General features: G+C 35.1%; 1 protein-coding gene across 1 annotated transcript in view; it reads right to left on the reverse strand.

The window, feature by feature from the left end:
• LOC142331427 (uncharacterized) overlaps positions 1 to 9,614 on the reverse strand; it is a 45,790-nt gene extending 36,176 nt beyond the window's left edge. Inside the window, exon 1 of the mRNA XM_075377316.1 lies at positions 9,554 to 9,614. The gene's annotated coding sequence lies outside the window, so the exon portion shown is untranslated. The remainder of the gene's footprint in view (positions 1 to 9,553) is intronic.
• Positions 9,615 to 15,800: the final 6,186 nt, after the last annotated feature.

The raw sequence follows: 15,800 nt of genomic DNA on the forward strand, positions 1-15,800 counted from the left end.
GATATATTTAAGAAACCAAGCAAAATAAATAGAGAAGAAACGTTAGGAAGTAATTAATCAACTTCCCAAATATTTTTGTTTAGGAGTCGAGAACAAAATTTTATTTCATAAAAAATTTTAAAATTTTGTCATATATTTTTGTCGTTATTGAATTATTATTCATCGTAAAAAGCTTTTTGTAATAAGAGGTTAATAATTATTAATAAATCAATACATTTAAATTTCAAAAAAAAGAAAGGAGATAAAGTCTTTTTCAAACCGATGTGCCCTCCCTTAAGATCCAAATATTTCATTAAAGTTTTATTTTGATACAACTCCGGAACCAAGGAAAATAAGTACCACTTATGATATATCTTTGAAAAGCCCTCAGTGAGGGCTTATTACTACAGTTAAAAAAAAACTTTAAAATCCAATTTTTTTTGGATTTTAGACTTTTTTGTACACTTTTGGTTCAGTCGATTGCAATCAAAAGGGGTAGATGTAAAATTACATGTTACAACAGTTCTAAATCAAAAATTTCAACATTCTACGGCTAATCGTTTATGAGTTACGCGCGATACATTCGTACATACATACATACGTACGTACAAACATCACGCCGAAACTAGTCAAAATGAATATTTTCTTTGAAATCTTGAAACCGAAATTTTTCGTAATCAAAATACTTCCTTTACTTCGTACAAGGAAGTAAAAAAGTTGTTTATAAATACTGAACATTTATTTTAATTGTATTGAGAAGTATTATGTTTTAAAGATATTTATTCATGAAGACAGAAAAATTAATGAACGTAACAAATGATGAAAAACAAATAAACAATACAACATAACAATTTTATTTTTCATACGGAAGTTTCTGTGTTTGGACTAGATAACTATTGTAACTTTATCAAGGAAATGGGAAGTAAACACTTTACTCGATTAGTTCTTGTAGGTTCCGAGTGGAATACCGTGGAAGCTAGCTAGATAAGATAAGAAAGTGAGGAAAGGCTAGATTTGGCCCCGAGGATGGACATTTTCTGAGTTATAATATCTTCTTTTTTTTCTTTTTTTGGGGCGAAAAACGTTTTTACGTTAACGTGCGACACACGGTCATCACTATCCGCACTGTCCCCCAAGAAACTGTCGCGGACATTCTTAATACTCTGCGCTCTACCGGATCGCTGTCTCCCCGCTGGGGTTAAACGCCCTCTCCATGGGCGGGGGCGTACCCCGAACCTTTCGGGTTCAGTCATAAGATCACCAACAACAGAAAAAAAAATGAGTAAAAGTCCGAGAATTCGACTAAGTAAATTCTATAATTCGAACGTAAACAAACCAATCGGCTATGGTAAGTAAACAGTCCCTGACAACCGTAGGCCAACTAACATAAAAACAAAAATAACCAGATTAATTAATACAATAAGCAATGAAAACGCAATAAACATAAACAAGAACGACTAACTAACGTCAAACTGCAAAGTCCATTACTAATAAAGTCCGCAAAGTGTGCTAATCGATGCGGCACTAACTTAGGCGAACGGATTAACTCAAAACGAAAGAAAGGTTAACGAAACTAACATAAAACAACGAACTAAACGACCAATAACACAAATAACCGACGAAACTCAACAAAATTCGAAAACAGAGAGCGCTAACAAACAGGTCTGTGCTCACTCACAGGAAAATCACCATCCCCGCCAGGTATTCGGAAAATAGTTGTGTGTACTTTTTTTTGTCTTCAGTCATTTGACTGGTTTGATGCAGCTCTCCAAGATTCCCTATCTAGTGCTAGTCGTTTCATTTCAGTATACCCTCTACATTCTACATCCCTAACAATTTGTTTTACATATTTCAAACGTGGTCTGCCTACACAATTTTATCCTTCTACCTGTCCTTACAATATTAAAGCGACTATTCCAGGATGCCTTAGTATTTGGCCTATAAGTCTGACTCTTCTTTTAGCTATATTTTTCCAAATACTTCTTTCTTCATCTATTTGCCGCAATACCTCTTCATTTGTCACTTTATCCACCCGTCTGATTTCTAACATTCTCCTCTAGCACCGCATTTCAAAAGCTTCTAATCTTTTCTTCTCAGATACTCCGATCGTCCAAGTTTCACTTCCATATAAAGCGACACTCCAAACATATACTTTCAAAAATCTTTTCCTGACGTTTAAATTAATTTTTGACGTAAACAAATTATATTTCTTACTGAAGGCTCGATTCGCTTGTGCTATTCGGCATTCTATATCGCTCCTGCTTCGTCCGTCTTTAGTAATTCTACTTGTGTGTACTACGTGCACGAAATTCTCATAACAAATGGGATCAGTCATCCACTGGAGCAAGAATCAACTGTAATTTAAATAACGAATAGTTTACGCTATATAATACTTTTTTTTTTATTCTAATTAGTCAAATTTGAATTGATAAAGACATAGTGCTTTAAATGAGATACATAGGAATTTGTAAAAAACAAAAATTTGTTCGACGTATAAAGTATTTTATTTCTTGATAGATACGGTATTAGGATATTAAATTGTTATTCTCTTGAGAAAAATGTACCTTGACGAGATCGAAGAATTTGACGTCTGTCACAAATCTAAATTAGGATTGTATTCTACATTTTTTTCACTCTTGGCCTAATTTTTGAACTCTGTTAAATGTGTGCCGACTCGATAGTTTCCATCTTGCTGGCTTAATATCCTTCCTTCTGTTCAGATTAGTGTGTTTTCTTCATATTCTTACTAATTGTAAACATCCTTTCGTTTTTTATTTCTTATTTTTTAATAATAAATCAGCTGAGCTTAAGCATTATTAAGCGATTAATAAATTAGGAAGACAGACACTGCCGGCTACAACATGACAGTCCGACATCGCACTACGCAGGTTCAACTTCTGATTTCGTCGAGGAATTCTTTGGTAATCGTGTTATCGGTCGAGGCTTGTGGCCACCAAGATCTCCAGATTTGACTGCGGCGGATTTTTTTCTATGGGGGTTACCTCAAAGAAAAAGCCTACAGCGACAAACCACGAACGCTTGAACGATTGAAAGTCAATATTGAACAAGCTGTATTAAATATCCAGCCGCAAACTTTGAAAAAAGTTCCAAGAAACGCTGTAAAAAGAATCGAAGCTTGTATTCAAGAAGATGGCGGTCACTTTCAAAAAAGAAGAACTCGAAGGTCTACTAAATTTTAGAACTGAGTATAATTACTCATATAATGTACCATTTAAAATGGAAGAATTCGTGAAAGCGTTGGAAAAAGCAGGTAACACAGCTGCTGGTCCGGATGAAATCCATTATAATATGATCAGGCAGCTGAATACCACTGCAAAACGCAGATTATTAGAACTTTATAATCAAATATGGCGGGATGGAACGTACCCGCAGCAGTGGAAAAAAGCTCATGTTGTTCCAGTACCAAAGAAAAAGAAAAATTTAACAGATCCCAATAGCTACCGTCCTATTTCTTTAACGTAAGCTATGGGAAAAATATTTGAAAAAATGATTAATAATCAACTCGTCTGGGTTTTGGAAAAAGAAAACCTGATGTTACCGTATCAAGCAGGTTTTCGGCAATACCATTCTACCACTGATCAAATGATCAGCTTAGAGGACGTTATATATAACAGCTTCATTAAAAGGAAACATTGTGTCGGAGTCTTCTTTGATCTTCAGAAGGCTTTCGATATGACCTGGTGTCATGGTATAATGCTCCAGATACATGAATGGGGCATTCGTGGCAATCTGCCTATACTGCTCAGCAACTATATGAATGGCCGTACCTTCCAAGTACGCGTCAACAATGAATATTCATGTGAAAGAATCTTGGAAAATGGCATACCGCATGGTTCGCCGTTGAGCGGTACCTTGTTTACCATTGCCATTAATAAATTGATATTAGCCATTCCTGCAGAAATCAGCAAAAGCGGTCTATGTTGATGATCTGGCAATTGTGTATGCCAGCAACAAAACTGCTATGGTGAGGTACAAATTGCAACGAGCGATCAATGCTCTAAATGAAGTTGCAAGGAATAACGGATTCCAATTCTCACCAGAAAAAACGTGCTGTGTACACTTTTGTAGGAAGAGAATTCCTCATCAAAGTCCTGCGTTGACAACTGATGATAATCCAATACAATATAAAGACAATGTAAGATATTTAGGACTAGTATTGGATAAATCCCTTACATGGGGATTACATATACAGGACTTGAGTGATAGATGTAAAAGAGCCCTAAACAATATAAAATGTCTATCGAACTTAAATTGGGGCTCAGACAAAGAGACATTATTGAGATTGTATAAAGCATTGGTTCAATCTAAACTAGACTACGGATGTATCGTATATTCATCCGCTAGAAAGCCGCATTTAAAAAAGTTAGACGTAGTTCATAACAGCGGAATAAGATATGGAACTGGTGCTTTCCGCACAAGTCCGGCGGCTAGTCTGATGTCTGAAGCCGGAATAATGCCACTACATTATAGAAGAGAGATCCTTTTACTAAGATACGCAGCAAATATATGGGCTTATCCTGCCCATATAAATAATAAACTTTTCAATAACGATCCTATGGCTGCATTATACGAACGTCGTGCTACCTATTCCAGACCAGCCGGAATTAGGTACCACGAATTAAGAAGTAAATACGAAATTGCCTTTCCAGATACATTGGCAATTTCTACTAGAGAAATACCGCCATGGCTCTTGCCAGCGGTAAATACAAGTTTGGATCTCTCTCAAGGAGAAATAAAAAAGAAACCAGCAGTGATGATCCAACGGGAATTTTTGGCAACCGTCAGTAGTTACGAAGAACATATTAGAATTTATACTGACGGTTCTAAAACCGAACATGGTGTTGGATGCTCAATATATGTAAATGGAGAAGCCCACTTTTGGAAACTGTCAGATGTGGCCAGTGTCTACACGGCAGAACTCACTGCAATTCAGCAAGCTCTTCGCTACACTGAACACTATTGCGAAGAGAGAGTGTTAATATGTTCCGATTCTTTAAGTGCACTTGTCGCAATTCGGAACAAGAACATTAAGGATGTCCTAATTGCAAACATCCTGTCCATTTTATACGTTCAAAAAAAACGAGGACAGCGATGCGTATTTGAATGGACTCCGGGGCATGCTTGTATTACAGGTAATGAAATCGCAGACGAAGCTGCCAGAAAGGCAACAGTCTGCGATGATTTGGATGCATTTCCTGTAAGAGTGGCAGATGTTAAAAACCGTCTAACAAATATAGTAAAAAACAAATGGAATGCTGAATGGAGGAGTTTAAATACAAAATTAAACTCACTAAAAACTTCTCCTTATAAATGGAAAAGCGACTTTAAGTTGACTCGCCGTGAACAAGTAGCGGTGACCAGACTTAGAATCGGTCACACGCGATTAACAAATTTATATTTGTTACAAATATAAATTTGAAGTGAGACCAATGTGCGGTGTTTGTAATAAAACACTGACAATCAAGCATCTAATAGAAGAGTGTACCATACATGAGGACCTCAGAAAGAGGTTCCGTCTTAGAAATGATATTAGTGCTGATCTGGATAATGGAAATGAAGAAAATATAGTTGCATTTTTACACGCCAGTGGACTTCTTAAAAGTCTATAAAATGAAAGTTTAAAGCTGTGATAAAAGAATCTCTAAGCGGTAGTTTTATATATATATATATATATATATATATATATATATATATATATATATAAAGAAAGAAACGGTATTGATAAGTTGAAATTTTAATTTCATGGTCTTTTGAGAACCTTATCTCAAATTTTAATATCGGGGCCCTTTACACCCCGTAAGTGTTTGTGATTGTCCTTGTCTTTTATGTCTTAATGTTTATTGTGAAGTTTGTGTTTTTAAATAAAATGTACGGGCCCTTTACACCCTTACATATGACGATCCTGATGGAGATAATAATTTCTTTTAAAGAATGTGACGAGGGCTAATGACCTTAGCAGTCGATGCCCATAAAAATTCAAGAAGAAAAAAATAACATGGATTAACGTATATAATGTTATCGTATATAATGTTATTTGAAAATACCTGAATTAAAAATATTGTATTGCGAGTGCAAATTTTTTACGATTACATGACGGCATACGTGTTGTCCCCACTCTTCAAACGAGATTTTGTTTGACGTTCTTTGTATGTGAAGTGTGTAGTGCTGTAAAAAGTAAACCGTAAATTAAATGTTTACTACTAGTATGTATATAACAATTTTTTTAATTATTCTAACAAAAATTAAATTGGACAAAACTATCAGTCGGCACTTACGTAGCTTTTAACAGTCTTTGGCATACTCATAGGTAAAACATCACTAAAAACGCCTTTCCTTTTAAGTCTAACATCAAAAGACGCGAGGTTGACCAGATGTGCCACGAACAATTTTTAAATCTTATTGAATTCTGAAATTTTTCACAAACCACAGACAGAACAGATCAAACAAAACAATGAATCTCCTGTAATGTAATAAATACCATGCATATGTAAAGCTATAACTACGGTGCATTTAAAAAAATAAATACAGGCTTTTAAACTCTTAAAAACGCGAATAATTACTATTAATGCTAATGTTGTAATTATGGAAAATCAGTCTGTGTTCGGGGTTCTAAACGCATACTGCTGCAGTGCTGATACGTAATCATCTCAGTTCATATTAGATATATGAATAGCAGATTATTTATATTGATATTAATAATATATTGATTATTTAATAATATTTAAATTAAAAAGAAATAAAATTATTCCTTCCCCTTTTACGATCCATTCATTAATTAATACTCTCAACGAGGGCTTATTACTGCAGTTGAAGAAAAATCCTAACATTAAAACCCAGCTTTATTTAGAAGTCTGACTATTTTTGGCCCAGTCGATTGCAATAAAAAGGGTAAGTGCACAACTAGATGTTACTGCAGTCCTAAATACAAAATTTCAATATTCTACGGTTAATCGTTTTTGAGTTATGTGAGATGCATTCAAACAGTCATGCCTGAACTAGTCAGAATGGATTCAGGGATTGTAAAAATGAATATTTCCGTTGAAATCTGAAAAGCGAAATCTTTCACGGTCACAATACTTCCTTTACTTTGTACAAGGGAGTAAAAACGAATTTTATTTTGATAATTTCTAAATTTATTTTCAATTTCCATACACTTTTCATCACCTCATACGACTATTTTTTTTATATAATATATTTTTATAAAAATATATTTAATTATATAATATATATAGAAATAATTCCAATATTTCCATTTTTTATTTTATAAAATAAATCGAAAATTTTTAAATTGAGGTAACAAAGGATATGGCAAATTTATTTAATATTTTGCTTATACGAATATCCTACAAAAAGTTTCTGCATTACATGTAGTAAAAAATAATATGTTTAATAATAGTGTTATTTTTTGAGTAACCGTTTTAATAGAAAAAAAACTAAAAATAAATCAATTTGTACATAATGATATGTATTTTTTTTGTCTTCAGTCATTTGACTGGTTTGATGCAACTCTCCAAGATTCCCTTTCTAGTGCTAGTCGTTTCATTTCAGTATACCCTCTACATCCTACATCCCTAACAATTTGTTTTACATACTCCAAACGTGGCCTGCCTACACAATTTTTTCCTTCTACCTGTCCCTCCAATATTAAAGCGACTATTTCAGGATGTCTTAATATGTGGCCTCTAAGTCTGTCTCTTCTTTTAACTATATTTTTCCAAATGCTTCTTTCTTCATCTATTTACCGCAATACCTCTTCATTTGTCGCTTTATCCACCCGTCTGATTTTTAACATTCTCCTATAGCACCGCATTTCAAAAGCTTCTAATCTTTTCTTCTCAGATACTCCGATTGTCCAAGTTTCACTTCCATATAAAGCAACACTCCAAACATACACTTTCAAAAATCTGTGTATCGATGTATCCCCACTCTAATCTTCTCTGGCAAGGTAGGCCGGTTAAATGTGAGAACATGAGAGGCTGAAGGTAGGACTTCGCCACTCCCCCTCGTGCTCAATCGGCGACACTCTATTACTTCCTGCGATGACAACTCCTCAACAATTTCTTGCTCCGTGCAATTTAGAAGATCCCGACAGACGACCACACCCCTTGAGGTGTTGAGCGTACCGTGGGGATCGACATGTACAGCCAGTTATCCAATCTTTTTAAGCCCTAAAATCTTTTGAGACTGGACATCATTTACAGTCTCAACATGAAGTCCCATGAAAGTCTTCCTTATTTCTTTTACAGGGCCACCAGCGCATTTGGTTATCTCCCGAGCGATGAGAAAAGGACTCACCCTCGAGAAATTTCCATCCTCCTTTGTAACGGCCAAATATTTGGGTTTCGGTACATTACTACTTTTAAAAAAAGCTTTTTGTAAGCTTTTCCTAGCGTCAATCTCAATCTTTCTTGACTCTGCACTTTTTCTCCGTTTTGCCTCAGGCGAAACGGCTGGTTCTAGACGTGGGTGTTTACGTGAACCCTCTGCCACGTTCAGTTGTTCAGTTTGCATGAACAATTAATCCCTTCTGTAGTAAGGCTAGCCGACAGGGTACACCCCCATTCCAGGGCTACCAACCCTAGAGGTCCGTTCCGGTACTCCGGTGGAACCGGTATATGTCCTGGCAGAGAGCGGATGCGCAGTCTCTGCACTGACTCCAGGCCCTTACACACCGAGGCTTTCAGGGCTCCCATGCCCCGAACAACATGGGCACGTTACATGCTTGCCATCGCGGGGGGCATGTGGACAACGAAAGGTCTCCGTTACACCTGCAAATAACTTCGACCGTGGCCGCCATATCGCCAGCTCTAAAAGCAGTATCAATCCATTTCCATAATCAGTAAAAATTTCGTATCTGCAGGTGGCCGCGAAATCCAGTCCTCTAATTCCGCCTGCAGATGAAAATCGGCCGATAAAAGTATATCCGAGAAACAATACTCGGAACCCCGTTAGCCCCGTGAGTACAGCTGTTGCCGCCTTGGACGTGAACGTAGATGTTGTGTTCCGGACGTGGGGATTATCTACCTCAGGGCATTAATGCATGTTATTGTACGTCATGTACGACATACAACATAACCCCGCATAACATTACTAGGTAAGTTAAAAAAATTAGAATATTAATACACATTTAGCTAAAATATTATTTCAATGTCAAATTTCAATTATATTTAAATCAGTAAAATTAAGTGACTAAAATTAAGAAATTTAGTTCTTTTATTCTCATATATATATATATATATATATATATATATATATATACAAAATGCATTATACAAGCGTGCAGTCCTCTCCATCATTTTCTGATGGAACATGTACTTAACTTCGCAGGTTCAGATCCAGTCCAGTCCGGTCCGGTCCGGTCCACTCCAATCCGTGTCTGTACGTATAGTTTTCAACCCTTCAGAAAACTTAATTACTTGGGTAAGTAATTTAGCTAAAATAAGTTATTCATTATGAAATTTATTTAATGTTTAATTTAGTGGTTTATGTATATATATATATATATATATATATATATATGTATGTATGTATATGTGATATATGTATAACTTACCTTCCAGATCCAGCCTCCGGTAGTCCATTCCAGTCCAGTTTGTCTGTACGTAGGTTACTCAACCCTAAAGTAAAAAGTTAAAGGTAAGTTTGAAAAAATTAGAATATTAATATACATTTAGCTAAATTTAAAAAAAAAAAATTGAAATTTGGCATTATAAGTTTCATTATGAAATTTAATATCAAAAAAATTTAGTGTTAAATGTAGTTTGTGACGACAGTATATTGAATAGAAGAATCTATACAAGCTTTGTGATAAAAAAACTTAATCGGAACAGTTGATATTTAATTGTCATTTTTTGACAAATTTTTTTTCGATTTAAGTTTTGTATTTTGTTACATAGAAAAAAATAAATCTTCTATTTAAACTAGTTGCTGAAAAAAACGAATGCAGTTTTCTACTTAGCTTGAACTTTCGAAGGTTATTTATTGCCGATTTCGCGCTTTACTAATGTTTGTTTTTTTACAATACACATTCTAATTCTGAAATTGAAAAAGGGTCTTACAAATTCATCTTTGAATTTGTAACACCCTTACAAATTCACAGATTTGAATTTGTATTTAAAAATTTACAAATTCAAATTTGTAAGGGTCAAATTTGAATTGACCCTTACAAATAGGGTCAATTCAAATTGACCCTATTGAAGGTCAATTATAATAATTGACCTATAATAATAATATTATCATAGAAAAAAAATTTAGAAAATTCAACGCTTAGGAAGTAGGTACAGCAAACACATAAATAGGTACAAGCGAGAGACAGTTGCACACAAACCGTAACAAATTCTAACGCATCAAAAACAAAAATCATACGCGTAATACAGATAAAAGCATAATCCTTAATGCTGAAGTAGTAGTTATAAAACATCATGGACAATGATTATTCACCAAAAATGGAAAATATGTTGAACATAAAATGATAGAAGGGATCAGACTGCACAACTTTTCATCCAACAGAAGTGAAATTAACGCGATACTACCAAGAATTCACGGTCTAATAAAATTACATAAAAATTATTATAAGACTTTGTAAACTGCATAGAAAACCGACGTACAAGCTATCCAAATGTTCGGTTAAAATATTCAAACAGGAAAAAAGCATTTGATTCAAATAATACCCACGTTTTTCGGAATTGTGGTATATATGAAATTTCATTCATTGAAATTAATTTGTGGTGCGTGGGTATTATTTGAATCAAATGCTTTTTGCTCACCACAAATTAATTTCAATGAATGAAATTTCATATATACCACAATTCCGAAGAATTTTGTGATTAAAGTAACTTTAATCACCAATATTAAGCTAAAGTAACTTAATACTGAGGTCTCATTAACAGATGACACTCCAGTATTTAATATTAAATGAATTTAATATCAACGTCATTTAACCTATTTCATGACTACCTATTTAAATTTGAGATTAACAATTTTATAAACTTTTAGGATTTAACAATAATTTTAATAAATAAAATCCAAAAATATCACAAATAAAATGTAAAAACACAATTCACAGTATCACAATTGTATGTTTTCTAAATTAAAATGGCCGATAAAAAATCAAGCCAACGTAGTGAACAGCATTCCATGTAGATTGTAACGTTGTGTACATCGGGTAAACATCTCAATTAAAAAAAAGAATAGAAGCCCGTAAATATAGAAAAAGGAAGTGACAGAACTCACAAAACATAGAGCGGAGAACAAAATACAAAACACGTAAAAGGGCCCTCTACACGTGCACGAGTAGATCATGTATGTGTTCACCCTTATTACAGCAAGGGTGGACACAAAATTTTCTAGATAAGATTAATTTCTTTGTAAACTTTGAGAATTGTAAGTGAAACGTTGTGAACTTAGTTTATAAGTTTATATAATCGACACGAGAGATGAATAAAGATATTTGAAAGAAAAATGACTTTAAAAACGTTTTATTTACTTTGAAGTAAAATGTAAGCTGCCGGTAACATCCTCCATGCAAGTCACATCAGGTTTAATGCTGATGAGACTTTATATTTTCCAGGAAAATAAACCACAGTGACTTTTGGTTGTTCGTAGCGGGCTGGGTTGAAACCGGAATAAAATTTTAATCTTGTAATGGAGGATTTTCTTGACTTATAGATAATAAATCGTGGATACCGGTGTTCTTTGGTGGTTGGGTTTCAATTAACCACACATCTCAGGAGCGGTCGAACTGAGAATGTACAAGACTACGATTCATTTACACTCGTACATCCTCATTCATCTTTTGAAGTAATATCTAAACGGTAGTTACCGGAGGTTAAGCAGGAAAAAGAAAAGAAAATATAATAAATCGTAGTGCTACTCTATAAGCTATTATTGTAGCAAAATTACAATTTCTACATAAAACATTTCGTCTGCTTTTGAGTTTGTAAAAAACAATACCTAACCCATTTTCCGGATCGTTATGAAAGTAGAGTAAAAATTTTTTCATGAATTTTCTATTTCTCAGACTTATGTTCTTTAGATAACCGTGTATGAGTAATCTGGTAAAGAGAAAATTTCCCCCACCAAGCTCCCAACACGTGTCTTAGCGAATATTTTTCATATAAGTATGTTTGAAAAGAAAAGATTGGAAGCTTTTGAAACGCGGTGCTAGAAGAGAATGTGAAAAACCAGATGGGTGATAAATAAAATAGTGACAAATACAAGAGGTGTTGCGGCAAATCGATAACAAGACTTGCATACTAGTATTAAGGCATGTATGTTAAATGTTAGGAAAGACAACCTCATATTTTGGCTTTTTTAAACTTTATTGTGGACACGATAACTACGTAAATTTGCGCCAAAATCACCACCTTTAGAGATGGTGATGACCTAAAACCTTCTTTTGAAACCAATTTTTGATGAGACCCAAATCTTACGGCTAGGGATGACCAAAATGACAAATTGTAAGATGGGATGACAAATTGCAAGATTGTCTTGCAATATTTTCACATGCGACCATCGTGTTGCATGTGATATGACAATGTAGAATTTTATATACATAAAGTTCTAAATCTGTATAATTGTAGTTTATATTACGCCTGTTTTATTTCATTTTATTAAGTATTTAACACACTTTTCGTTAATTTATGCAGAGACATTAGTCGTCTTAAATTTAAATCCGTATATATATTCCAAATATATTTCTTTACATATATTTTTCTTTCACAGGAAAAATGTTACTGAATCTTTAAACGAGTTATTGAGAGAATTTAAAGTAAAGGTTGGCGAACGTGTCTGTCGTTAATGGTCACGCTAATAATGCACACGCTGTATTATTTGTAAGTTGGAGCGTTGTAGTATCTTTGATTACGTATGAGTTATTACGTAAAACAAAATGAACAGGAAAATCGATGTTGCCGTCGCCTGTGAAATAATTGCTCGTCAAAACCTGTTAAGCCTACTGAAATTCATAGGCTGTTTGGTTGCTATGTACAGTAATATAAAAAACATAAAAAGTAATAAAGGCCCTCCCCGAAAACGTTCGGGGAGGCTCTCGATAGAGGACTTGTGAAACGCGTCGATGATGAAAACATAAAATATCGTCGCTCGCCCTTAGAAATCGGGACTGATAACAGTTCTTGAAACTATTATCCGTCGGATAGGTTTGTCCACGTTAAATACCGCACGAAAAAATCCTAATGGGATCTGCGTTAGACTTTTTGATGCGCTACACAGAAAAAGGTGCTCGACCGACAAAGGTGTAGCCACAGCAACTTACGAGTCATCTGACATGCTGCTGTTCGAATTCATGCCACGTGAAACGATTCGTAAGTAACGAAATCGGCGACGTGAGCGGCTCACCGACGGCGTCGTCTTAATGTACGATAATGCAGGTCCGCTTGTTGCGGCTACGACACGTGATTAACTGACGATCACCCACCACACAGTCAAAAGAATTTTGAGTGTGAAAAAAATTATTTTTTACCGCTCAAAATAATTTTTGAATGGTAAACGATTCGCGGATGACGATGACCCGCATCTTATTTTCTATTTAGTTCGTTATTGGTTATCGCTTTACCTGACTTCACAACGCAGTAGTTGTAGCATTTTTTTGGGGTACAGGTCCAACTTATTAAATATTTTGCAAATATTAAATTAACTGTTAATCTCAAGATTAACAAGAGGGTGGATTTTGCTCTACAGCCTCACATCTACGTTTAAAGTTGAAAAATTTAATGGCGTCAGTTCTACGAATAGAAGTAATCTGACCAAGTTTGGCTAAAGATATTAACATTTTTGGATTTCTTAGGTGTGAAAATGTCAAAATGCCCAAATCGGACCGAAAATACTATACTTTATACCCGAATACTTTCCCTATACGAAAAGTAGCCTATAGCTTTGCTACAGCGTTATCTAAGAAAGGAAAGCCGTATTTTTCAACGATTCATTAACATTGCTGACATTAAAATTTGAAGATTTTGTATATCATACTGTAAATTTTATTCCAACACGGTTAACACGTTTCATGCTATTCCTATTCACAAGAGCTTTCTTTGTTAGTTGCCAGAACCACCGTAAGGTATCAGAATAAACCATCGGTAGCTGGCGGGTATTAATAAACCCTGTTATCAGTCTTTATCTTTGTTTTAGCGGTTACAATTTAATAAAAAAGTAATCTTTTAAATTACGTAAAAGTTATTCGGTACAAATGTTAAAACGCGGTAAGACAAAACAGAAGGATGTCCTCTTGGGAATATGGTTCTCGAAAGTAAACGTGCAAACTATAATTTGATAACAGGTAACTTAGTCTGTAGTTTTCTTGCGATTAATGTTTTAATTGAGATGAAACATATGGTTGTGTTGCATGTAAAGCACAGTCGGAATTGCTTTTTGAAAAAGTAATGATTTTCAGCCCTACCACCAGCACCGATCAGGTTGTGTTGCTGGTAGGGCTGAAAATCATGTACTTGTTTACTCTACATCTGGATTTCAAAAAATCTAAATGCATTTTCTCAAAATTGCAAACTTCTGGAATTTTTGCATAAGACTTAAACTGCAGCACCCCCTATTTCTACTTAATATTAACATTTAATAAGAATCATTCGCGAAAAAGGTTACGCCGAAATCAAAGAACCCCGAAAAAACCAGCGACTGAAAAAACGCCGCCGGCTCAATTTTCGCAAAAAGCGTTATGCGTAATTCAAAGAACCCCAAAAAAAGCCGGCGGTTGAAAAAGCGCCGCCGGACCAATTTTCGCAAATAAGGTTACGCGATATTCAAAGGATCCCGAAAAATGCCAGCGGCTGAAAAAGCACCGCCGGTTTAATTTTCGCTAAAAGCGTTACGCGGAATACAAAGAACCCCAAAAAAAGCACGCGGCTGAAAAAGTGCTGCCGGATGAAGTTTCACGAATAGGGTTACGCGGAATTCAAAGGACACCGAATAATGCCAGCGGCTGAAAACGCCGCCGGTTCAATTTTCGCGAATAGGGTTACGCGGAATTCAAAGGACCCCGAAAAAAGCCAGCGGCTGAAAACGCAGCCGGATCAATTTTCACAAAAAGCGTTAAGCGGAATACAAAGAACCCGAAAAAAAGTCCGCGGCTGAAAAGGCGCCGCCGGTTCAATTTTCGCGAAAAGGTTTACGCGTAATTCAAAAGTCCCCAAAAAAAGCCAGCGGCTGAAAAAGCGCCGCCGGATCAATTTTCGCGAATAGGCTTACGCGGAATTCAACGGACCCCGAAAAAAGCCAGCGGCTGAAAACGCCGCCGGATCAATTTTCGCAAAAAACGTTAAGCGGAATACAAAGAACCCGAAAAAAGCCCGCGGCCGAAAAAGCGCCGCCAGTTCAATTTTCGCGAAAAATTTTACGCGTAATTTCAAAAGACCCCAAAAAAAGCCAGCGGTTGAAAAGCGACGCCGGATCAATTTTCGGGCATAGGGTTACACGGTATCAATGAACCCCAAAAAAAGCTAATCATTTACAATCAAATAAACTGATAAACTGCTGCGGTAATTCACTTCATTTAGTTTTTCCAATTTTACAGACAGCATTCATATTTCATATGATAATATTTTAGAGATAATCTAACCTAAAATTTTGAATTCTACTTATAAGTGATAAATACATATCAGATTATAAAAATATTAATTTTGTAAGAGTCAACATTTACTAAATGAGAGTTTGATTCTAAACAAGATTTATTTATTATTATTTTATTTTTTATATATCAACATATAAGTCTGAAGCTTGTGTGTGGAACATGGAAATTGATTTTGTAGTGTATGAAAAAATACCATGCTGAC

Source organism: Lycorma delicatula, chromosome 10 (genome assembly GCF_047948215.1).
Source record: "Lycorma delicatula isolate Av1 chromosome 10, ASM4794821v1, whole genome shotgun sequence".
Taxonomy (NCBI): domain Eukaryota; kingdom Metazoa; phylum Arthropoda; class Insecta; order Hemiptera; family Fulgoridae; genus Lycorma; species Lycorma delicatula.